General features: G+C 38.8%; 1 pseudogene; it reads left to right on the top strand.

Moving 5' to 3' along the window:
* Nucleotides 1-1,132: 1,132 nt before the first annotated feature.
* Nucleotides 1,133-3,249, top strand: LOC122643680 (annotated as a pseudogene).
* The last annotated feature ends 8,629 nt before the right edge of the window (nucleotides 3,250-11,878 follow it).

The raw sequence follows: 11,878 nt of genomic DNA, 5'->3' as shown, positions 1-11,878 counted from the left end.
TGATTTTACTGTCTCTAAGACTCTTCATCTCTCCCAAGTCCCAAGTGCCAACATCTAAGTCTCACCTTGAATGGAACCGTATTCTAAAGCCGTATCTAGACCCGAATTGGAACCGTATTCTATAACTGAATTGGCACCGTAAACGAATCAAACCAAACATGTTCGGATTTGGCTCCAATTCTAGAACCGAATCGATTCTTGGTTCAATTTTAGATTACACTATCACTTCATAAAACCAAACTGAACCAAAAGCGAATCGATTGACACCCTAGGTATTGCAGTCATTTCACATGAAATCTATATGGAACCAATGTTCTCTGTGGAAATAAACCAGCACCTTTGTTAGAGTTAGAAATTAGTAAAGAACAAAAGATTTAGAGAAAGAAAACAAAAAAGCTAACTGATGGTGACCCTGCTATCGCGAGAATTAAGAAGAGCAAGTTGATTGAAAGATGAAAGTTGAACACCTTTTCTTCACGACCGAGTGGTATAGATAGATTGAAAAAAAAATAAAGTGTGAGCAGTGTGAAGGGTTTAAAAAAATTAAAGTGTGAATGATATGTGTATAAATTTATAATTTATGGACAAGAAAATGTTAACCGGTCATGTAACTCCTGCACCAATGAGTGGGCAAAGAGGCATTGGTTCGGATGGGACTTTTGATTTCACTTGGGGTTGAACATGACTGATTAGTATTCTTCTTATAAGCTGAAAAGCTCAGCTCAAACCCTGTTTGGATTCATGGCGGATTCGGTTTGATCGGGTCAAATTGACACCCGTTATTTAGTGAAGACAGGACAATCAAACCCATGACACCTGCCTGCACTCTACTGGCAGTGTATCAATCAACTAAACTAGTCACTAACACTTGTCTTCAACAGTGTGACAAGCAAGAAAATAAATAAATAAAAGGATAGAAGAGGGGCTTGGAGGGAATAAACGGAAAAAGCTAGGAAAAGGAAAAGATTCCTACTTTGGGGTTTTTTCTTTAATTGCTCCCTCTCCATTTGAGCCATCTTTAATTTCTCTTCATTTGGTTAGAAATAAGGCTAGGCTCATACATACTTACCCCAAATCCTTCCACTTCACTATAACAACGAAATAAATAAATATCAAAGTTGGATACGGAAGTGGAAACTTGTCGGTGTCTCTCTACAATAATGGAAGCAGGAAAGAAGCCTTATTTGGCTGCAATTTTCATACAATTCATATATGCTGGTATGTTTATGATCTCTAAGGCTGCATTCAATGGAGGAATGGACGATTTCGTCTTTGTCTTTTATAGACAAGCTGCTGGGCTGCTGCCACTATCTTCTTAGTCCCTCTCCCCTTTATCTTTGAAAGGTAAAAAAAATGGTTACATATGATGCCTCAGCTCCTCGTCATTCTTTTTCTTCTTCTTTGAAGATAAAAGTTTTACAATTTGAGATTATCTTTTGGTGTCTAGGAAAACTGCACCACCACTGTCATTCAAGGTCTTCCGCAAGATTTTCACACTTTCTTTGTGTGGGTAATGTTTTGATTTAACATTTCATTTCAACTTGCTTTAATATATAAATGGTTCCCCAAATCCCTACCTCCCCCCCCCCTCCCCAAACCTTCCTTCTCTTTCTCCATTTTCAAGTTTATTCTGATGTAAATTAAAAAAAAAGATTTGTGACTTTTGAGTAGTGATGGGATATGGTTGGATTTCATGATAACTTCATGTTCGAATATCTACAATGTTGCTCTCATTTACACCTCGGCAACGTTGGCAGCTGCAACTCCAAACACCCGATCTGTCATCACCTTCTTCTTGGCTGTTCTACTTAGGTATGTGTTGCGTCAAGAACTGGTCAGGAGCGAGCTGTTCCTGCAAAAGAACAATTAGCAAGGAACTCCGGGCTGAGCCAGTTTTGCCACTCCGATGCCTAAGTTAGAACTCTTAGCAACAGATAGAATTCATATGATTGTGGAAGGAGTTTACCCAGTTATTTATAGATGGCGAGTGTTCTATATGCAGTGACGTGTCCAATTAGGAAAGGAAACTATCCGGCGTGGGGATAGATGATTGGGAGTGATTTCAGGGATAACGCTGATCCCCTTATCCCATTACGCCTTATTAGGCGGGAAGCCCGATGATTTCAGGCCGTTATGGCTCTTCCGTTCTCTCGACGGAGTCCATTGTAATCGTGCCTTTGTCTGATTCAAATATGGCACTCGGGTCGGTCCTCTGGTGGTCAGCCCGGTCGTATAGGGGACAGCTGTAGTGCTGATCTGAGCATGCCTCGCGAATCGAGCGACCTGGTTGACCCCGACAGCTTAGTTCCTCACAGCCTCGTGCTAACGGATCGGTTAGGGGCATTTGTAAATACGTCCGTCCTCGCTCTTAGTCCAGACTCAGTTCGATCTCGCTCTACGCGACCCCGATCCAGGTGTTGTACACGTGTCATCCTTCCATTGGTTGGTGATATTAAGTCATGTCAGTATGGTTTTGGCTGTTAAACATTTTCCTTCTTTTTCTACTCTCTTCCTCTGCTATATATGAATATGATCTGGGTTAATTTACATGGAAAGGGATGAGACGATTTGCAGTTAATGGCCTACCTCCAAGCCGTACTTTAATGGAAGCTTCAGGAACCTAAATTTCCATAATGCCATTCCATGCTCCTCCATAGACTCAGAAGTAGATCTAATAATTCCATAATAATGAAAGGAATAAGATGGCTAAAGTTAATTTGGGTCGTATACCACATAAACCTGACCCGATTTATCTTCACCCATTCAGTATGGCTTTGAATTTAGCCCGAATAATATCCTGGCCCAACATAGGTCCAAAAAGTTGAGGGCCAAGCACGACCCTAAACTGATATAAGTTAGGGCCGATCTGGCCTTATAGTCAACTGGTCTATTTTGGTCCACCCGAACTATATGAGCAATACTTTATACATAATTTAAGATTTTTCATGGTTCACTTACAATTATCTCTCTACATATATATGTTACAGGATGGAAGCTGTGAGTTTTAGGACCCTTTCGGGAAATATGAAAAGTTTAGGTGTCATACTTTGCACGGCTGGTGCTGAGACTCTCGCCTTCTACAAGGACCCACATGAAAAACCCTTAACCCATTTGCATTTGTTGGGAAATCATAATCAACAAGTTAATCTAGTTACTGTCCATACAACAAAGACATGGATAAAAGGTGTCTTTATAAGGCTCTCTTCCACACTTTATGGGGTTTCTGTCTCTCTCTCTCCATATATTTAGTTAAGCTTGAGAAGGTGATGACTGATTGAAGCTTGACAACTTGATTGGAAACAGGGTCTTGTTTTAAAAAGCTACCCATCAAAGTTATGTGACCCTTGAATGCCCAAAAACCATTCCTATTCCTACAACTCATTAATTATCTAAAGTTAAAATAAAAGAGGAACTAAATCCTACTTGTTCTCAAAGTCAAAACCTAAAAAGTTATCATCATGAGTTGACTAAAATCACTAACTAAAAACCTAAACCAAACACAACAACTCCTAAACTAGTAATACACGTTGAATAAGAAAATGTAAACAAAGGAAGGACCACAGACTAATAACCATTGGCTTGCATCACTGTGGAGTGCAAACTATAGATGCCCCTGCATCGGATCCCTTTGTTGAAAATAGCTTGACCTGGAGTTTTGAAATTGGTAGCAACACTTAATCAGCTATAATTCTCACAATATCACTTTATATGAGACTTTTTCCTCCCCTTGACTAGGAAATATGAGCTCCAATATAAGAAGCTTTCCCTGTTCTTGCTTCTCAACAAACAGTTAAGTAGGAAATATGAACTCTAATATAAGATGTTTTCTATGCTTTCAGAGAAGAATTTACATGCTGAAAATTATGTTGAAGTTTTCCAAAGCAGTCTTCCATCTTGCAAAGAGACCTGCTCTAATGGCATACCCAATGCATAAGGCTCCCGCCACTGCAGGGTCTGGGGAGAGTCATAATGTATGCAGCCTTACCCATGCTTCACAGAGAGTCTGTTCCCCGACTAGAATCCGCAACCACTAGGTCGCAATGGAGCAACCTTACTGTTGTGGCAAGGTTCACCCTCCAAAGAGACCTGCTACATTATCAAGAAATTACTGAATTTCAACAACTATTTGAGAGGAATAAGAATAGATCCTTTGGCTCTGAGACGAAAAGTGTAGGCTTTATAATTTAAATTCATGATACTTATCCAATTCATACACCCCACCGTAATTACATTTATCCAAGAAATAATATCTATTATTGGTTAAAACATGAAGATCCCTTCCACAATCTAACTGTTGCCCCATTTCTAAAAGATCCCTCCCATGATCTTTGGTTGGAACACGAAAATCCATTCAATGATACTTATCCACTTCATACACCCCACTGTGATTACAGTTATCCAAGAAATAATTTCTATTTTTGCTTAAAACAAAAAGATCCATCACATGATCTCATTGTTATTTCTATTTTGGTTGGAACACGAAGATCCATTCCAAGATCTAATTGTTGCCACAATTCCAAAAGCCTATTTCTGTGACCCATAAAATTTTTGAAAATCAAATGTGATATTTTCAACATTCAGCATATTCTCCAGGTACTACTTGCACCTTAAATTCCTTTGAAAGCTTTTCGTCAAATGCTAAAAATTGAAATTACACAAAAGTAAAATCTTTCAAATGAGCAGAAATTACTGAAGACATTTGGGCCTCTTTATAAAGAAACCATTCTCTCATCAACGATGGAAAAAATACTACCTCTTCTGCTATTTTTCAGATATCCCAAGACAAAATTCTACACAAATTACAAAAAAAAAATGTATATTATTATGCAGTATAATTTAAATGAGGCAGTAATGAGACACTGAAATTCTCATGGCTAGAAACCTAAAAAACGAGAAAAATAAGTAGATCAAAGGTTCACAGTCATAGGCTCTTCAGATTTCAGGAGGGGTACTGGTGGTGGTGATGATGATGCCTTCCTTTTCACATTTGCAGTTTTAGCACCGTCACAACTTGATACAGCTTGGTCCGCATCTCCATCATTACTTTCAACACTGTTTACACCATCATCGGCCTCAGACGAAAGCTGAACAACACTCGGCATAACCAAAAGCAAGTAACAAAGATCTCTTTGTTTAATAAAATCTTTATCTACATTGCTTTTTGTCAAACTTCTAATCCAAGAAGTAGCATTGATTCCTTTTGGGTATGTTTCCAAAATGGAAATCAATGCTTCTTCTGACATAACCTCTTCCATCTCTAAGAAAGGGTCTTCCTACACCTTGGGCTCTCTCCACGAGCCAGTGCAGTCCATTGCAAGACTACTGTTACGACACTGCAAAGAACTTTAGGTGCAGAATTTTTGCATGCAAGCGATATATTGTAATTGTTTAACCTTAGCTTATGCAACGCCGATGAGAAATCCCCATCCCCTGAAATAAGAAAGATATGTGCAGGGGGAGGGTTTTGAGAAACCCAATGCACAAGATCGATGAGCAGAGATCGATCCGCTGCGTTATTCCTACCTATAATGGAAAAGTCATTTACGGATGAGTATACTGAATAACAAAAATTTAACTTGAAACTTTACAGAAATTTATAGAAGAGTATACTATTTAATATATAAACTCAGAAATTTAACTTACTGTTGTGAGGAATGCGTTTAAGTCACACCCCAGTGGAAGAGAGACCCGCTTGAATCGATTTTAGAATATGCATGAGATCTCCAAAGGCCGTGATAGTGACAAGACCCTTAATTCCTATACCTCTAAGGGCATACATAATTATCTGGGTAAATCAATATGTCATCGCCGCAGAAGGAAGGGAATAATTTTCTAAGTCCCACCAGATGGAGACTTTCACCCTATCTTTATCATATCGGGAAGACGATGAACAATAATGTTCAAGGGTTCTTACAGTAATAAAAAACTCATATGAAATTGTTGTCTCATCCCTAATGAGAACACACGTTGAAGCATCAACATGGATGAATTTTTTATTTCATGGGGATGAGGCAATAATTTCGTGTACCCATGCGACTAGATGCATGCTGCACGAAACCTAGCAGAGATCTTCCTCCTTGTTTAAAAAGGCAAGAGATCACTGTTAGTTGTGTAGACAGCTTCCACCAACGCGGGGCTAATGAAAGCGCATCGAGATGCAGTTTTTTATTTCATAGGAGGTAAGCCGGTAAGGTAGTCCTTTTAAACACTCCCCAACGTACATTCTCATTGGGGATGAGGCAGTAATTTCGTATGAGTTTTTGAGGACAGCAGGAACCCTTGAACAGTGTTGTTCATCATCTTCCCGATATGATAAAGATAGGGTGAAAGTTTCCATCTGGTGAGACTTAGAAAATCGTTCCCTTCCTTCTGGGGCGAAAGCATATCGATTTACCCAAATAATTATGTCTGTCCTCAGAGGTATAGGAATTAAAGGTCCTATCATTATCACGACCTTTGGAAATCTCATCCATATTCCAAGACCGATTCAAGAGGGTCTCTCTTCAACTAGGATGTGCTTAAACAAATTCCTCACAACGGTTAGTATCAAGTTAAATTTCTGAGTTTATATATTAAATATTATACTCTTCTATAAATTTCTGTAAAGTTTCAAGTTAAATATTTGTTATTCAGTATATTCATCCGTAAATGACTTTTCCATTGTAGGTAGGAATAACACAGCGGATCTATCTCTGCTCATCGATCTTGTGCATTGGGTGCCTCAAAACCCTCCCTCTGCACATATCGTTCTTATTTAAGGGGATGGGGATTTCTCATCGGCGTTGCACAATCTAAGGTTAAACAATTATAATATATTGCTTGCATGCAAAAACTCTGCACCAAGAGTTCTTTGCAGTGTCGTAATAGTAGTCTGACCATGGACTGCACTGGCTAGTGGAGAAAGCCCAAGGAATAGGAAGACCTTTTCTTAGAGATGGAAGAGGTTATGCTAGAAGAAGCATTGAGTTCCATTTTGGAAACATACCCAAAAGGAATCAATGCTACTTCTTGGACTAGAAGTTTGACAAAAAACAATGTAGATAAAGATTTTATTAAACAAAGAGATCTTTGTTACTTGCTTTTGGCTATGCCGAGTGTTGTTCAGCTTTCGTCTGAGGCCGATGACGGTGTAAACAATGCTGAAAGTAATGATGGAGATGCGGACCAAGCTGTATCAAGTTGTGACGGTGCTAAAACTGCAAATGTGAAAAGGAAGGCATCATCATCACCACCACCAGCACCCCTCCTGAAATCTGAAGAGCCTATGACTATGAACCTTTGACCTACTTATTTTTCTCGTTTTTTAGGTTTCTAGCCATGAGAATTTCAGTGTCTCATTACTGCCTCATTTAAATTATACTGCATAATAATATACATTTTTTTTTAATAATTTGTGTAGAATTTTGTCTTGGGATGTCTGAAAAATAGCAGAAGAGGTAGTATTTTTTCCATCGTTGATGAGAGAATGGTTTCTTTATAAAGAGGCCCAAATGCCTGCAGTAATTTCTGCTCATTTGAAAGATTTTACTTTTGTGTAATTTCAATTTTCAGCATTTGACGAAAAGCTTTCAAAGGAATTTAAGGTGCAAGTAGTACCTGGAGAATATGCTGAATGTTGAGAATATCACATTTGATTTTCAAAAATTTTATGGGTCACAAAAATAGGCTTTTGGAATTGTGGCAACAATTAGATCATGGAATGGATCTTCGTGTTCCAACTAAAATAGAAATAACAATGAGATCATGTGATGGATCTTTTTGTTTTAAGCAAAAATAGAAATTATTTCTTGGATAACTGTAATCACAGTGGGGTGTATGAAGTGGATAAGTATCATGGAATGGATCTTCGTGTTCCAACCAAAGATCATGGGAGGGATCTTTTAGAAATGGGGCAACAGTTAGATTGTGGAAGGGATCTTCGTGTTTCAACCAATAATAGATATTATTTCTTAGATAAATGTAATTACGGTGGGGTGTATGAATTGGATAAGTATCATGAATTCAAATTAAAAAGCCTACACTCTTCGTCTCAGAACCAAAGGATCTATTCTTATTCCTCTTAAATAGTTGCTGAAATTCAGTAATTTCTTGATAATGGAGCAGGTCTCTTTGGAGGGTGAACCTTGCCACAACAGTAAGGTTGCTCCATTGCGACCTAGTGGTTGTGGATTCTAGTCGGGGAACAGACTCTCCGTGAAGCATGGGTAAGGTTGCATACATTATGACTCTCCCCAGACCCCACAGTGGCAGGAGCCTTGTGCATTGGGTATGCCATTAGAGCAGGTCTCTTTGCAAGATGGAAGACTGCTTTGAAAAACTTCAACATAATTTTCAGCATGTAAATTCTTCCCTGAAAGCATAGAAAGCATCTTATATTAGAGTTCATATTTCCTACTCAACTGTTTGTTGAGAACTAAGAACAGGGAAAGCTTCTTATATTGGAGCTCATATTTCCTAGTCAAGGGGAGGAAAAAGTCTCATATAAAGTGCTATTGTGAGAATTATAGCTGATTAAGTGTTGCTGCCAATTTCAAAACTCTAGGTCAAGCTATTTTCAACAAAGGGATCCGATGCAGGGGCATCTATAGTTTGCACTCCACAGTGATGCAAACCAAAGGTTATTAGCCTGTGGTCCTTCCTTTGAATACATTTTCTTATTCAGCGTGTATTACGAGTTTAGGAGTTGTGTTTGGTTTAGGTTTTTAGTTAGTGATTTCAGTCAACTCATGATGATAACTTTTTAGGTTTTGACTTTGAGAACAAGTAGGATTTAGTTCCTCTTTTATTTTAACTTTAGATAATTAATGCGTTGTATCAAGTAGGAATAGAAATGGTTTTTGGGCATTCAAGGGTCACATAATTTTGATGGGTAGCTTTTCAAAATAAGACCCTGTTTCCAATCAAGTTGTCAAGCTTCAATCAGTCATCACCTTCTCAAGCTTAACTAAGAGAGAGAGAGAGAGAGAGAGAGAGAGAGAGAGAGAGATAAACCCCATAAAGTGTTGGAAGAGAGCCTTATAAAGACACCCTTTATCTATGTCTTTGTTGTATGGACAGTAACTAGATTAACTTGTTGATTATGATTTCCCAACAAATGCAAATGGATTAAGGGTTTTACATGTGGGTCCTTGTAGAAGGTGAGAGTCCTAGCACCAGCCGTGCAGAGTATGACACCTAAACTTTTCATATTTCCCGAAAGGGTCCTAAAACTAATAGCTTCCATCCTGTAACATATATATGTAGAGAGATAATTGTAAGTGAACCATGAAAAATCTTGAATTATGTATAAAGTATTGCTCATATAGTTCGGGTGGGCCAAAATAGACCAGTTGACTATAAGGCCAGACCGGCCCTAACTTGTATCAGTTTAGGGTCGTGCTTGGCCCTCAACTTTTTGGACCTATGTTGGGCCAGGATATTATTCGGGCTAAATTCAGAGCCATACTGAATGGGTGAAGATAAATCGGGTCAGGTTTATGTGGTATACGACCCAAACTAACTTTAGCCATCTTATTCCTTTCATTATTAGGGAATTATTAGATCTACTTCTAAATCTATGGAGGAGCATGGAATGGCATTATGGAAATTTAGGTTCCTGAAGCTTCCATTACAGTACGGCTTGGAGGTAGGCCATTAACTACAAATCGTCTCATCCCTTTCCATGTAAATTAACCCAGATCATATTCATATATAGCAGAGGAAGAGAGTAGAAAAAGAAGGAAAATGTTTAACAGCCAAAACCATACTGACATGACTTAATATCACCAACCAATGGAAGGATGCCACGTGTACAACATCTGGATCGGGGTCGCGTAGAGCGAGATCGAACTAAGTCTGGACTAAGAGCGAGGACGGACGTATTCACAGATGCCCCTGACCGATCCGTTAGCACGAGGTTGTGAGGAACTAAGTTGCCGGGGTCAACCAGGTCGCTCCATTAGCGAGGCATGCTCATATCAGCACTACAACTGTCCCCTATAAGACCGGGCTGACCACTAGAGGTCCGACCCGAGTGCCATATTTGAATCAGACAAAGGCACGATTACGATGGACTCCGCCGAGAGAACGGAAGAGCCATAACGGCCTGAAATCATCGGGCTTCCCGCCTAAAAAGGCGTAATGGGATAAGGGGATCAGCCTTATCCCTGAAATCACTCCCAATCATCTATCCCCACGCCGGATAGTTTCCTTTCCTAATTGGACACGTCACTGCATATAGAACACTCGACATCTATAAATAACTGGGTAAACTCCTTCCACAATCATATGAATTCTATCAATTCTATCTGTTGCTAAGAGTTCTGACTTAGGCATCGGAGTGGCAAAATTGACTTAGCCCAGAGTTCCTTGCTAATTGTTCTTTTGCAGGAACAACTCACTCCCTACCAGTTCTTGACGCAACACATACCTAAGTAGAACAGCCAAGAAGAAGGTGATGACAAATCGGATGTTTATGATCTCTAAGGCTGCATTCAATGGAGGAATGGACGATTTCGTCTTTGTCTTTTATGGACAAGCTGCTGGGCTGCTGCCACTATCTTCTTAGTCCCTCTCGCCCTTATCTTTGAAAGGTTAAAAAAAATGGTTACATATGATGCCTCAGCTCCTTGTCACTCTTTTTCTTCTTCTTTGAAGATAAAAGTTTTACAATTTGATATTATCTTTTGGTGTCTAGGAAAACTGCACTACCACTGTCATTCAAGGTCTTCCGGAAGATTTTCACACTTTCTTTGTGTGGGTAATGTTTTGATTTAACATTTTATTTCAACTTGCTTTAATATATAAATGGTTCCCCAATCCCTTTCTATAAAATTTCGAGTTAAATTTCTGAGTATATATATTAAATAGTATACTCTTTTATAAATTTCTCTAAAGTTTCAAGTTAAATTTTTGTTACTCAGTATACTCATCCGTAAATGGCTTTTCCATTGTAGATGGGAATAACACAGCGGATCGGTCTCTGCTCATCGATCTTATGCATTGAATGTCTCAAATTCTCCCCTTGCACACATCTTTCTTATTTCAGGAAACGAGGATTTGTTATTGGCGTTGCACAAGCTAAGGTTAAACAATTACAATATATTGCTTGCATGCAAAGACTCTGCACTAAGAGTTCTTTGCAGTACCGCAACAGTAGTCTGGCCATGGATTACACTGGCTAGTGGAGAGAGCCCAAGGGTAGGCATTATAACCAACCTCTAGATGGTCCCTCTGGTTCTTGATATGAGTACTGTGATGGGCCACTGGAGGACCATTTCTTAGAAATGGAAGAGGTTATGCCAGAAGAAGCATTGATTTCCATTTTGAAAACATACCCAAAAGGAATCAATGCTACTTCTTGTACTAGAACTTTGACAAAAAACAACGTAGATAAAGATTTTATTAAAGAGATCTTTGTCACTCATATCCTTTACTTACTTTGCTTCCAAGTATATCTTTTGTGAATAATTACAATTCCTTTCATGTCCCATTGTGAATAATTGCAAGGGTGAAGACAACATGAATGATTGAAGATTACCTCATGTCACACCCCCATCCCTGAACCACGGGGAATGCAACTGGAGCGTACCAATACGCTCTCTAACCACCAGAATCACTGATGCAGTACCCAAGACTAACTCATTCACAACGACAAATAATAGGTAAAAGGAAAGGATTAATATTAATAACATCGAGTTAGCGAAGCTAGGTGATAGCATATAAAATATTGTCTATTCAAATTTACCCCTTCATATCAATGGGTTCTAATCGGGATCTATGTATTATCACTGTATAATAAATACACTTATCAAGAAAGGAATAAAAGAATACACCTTTGAATCGGAAAATAGTTTATCAAAGTGTAACAAAAGATGGCCACCACCAAGAATCACTGTTC

Source organism: Telopea speciosissima, chromosome 1, assembly GCF_018873765.1.
Source record: "Telopea speciosissima isolate NSW1024214 ecotype Mountain lineage chromosome 1, Tspe_v1, whole genome shotgun sequence".
In the NCBI taxonomy this organism is placed as follows: domain Eukaryota; kingdom Viridiplantae; phylum Streptophyta; class Magnoliopsida; order Proteales; family Proteaceae; genus Telopea; species Telopea speciosissima.
Note: the sequence above shows the minus strand (reverse complement) of the source record. Positions and strands in the feature narration are given on the sequence as shown.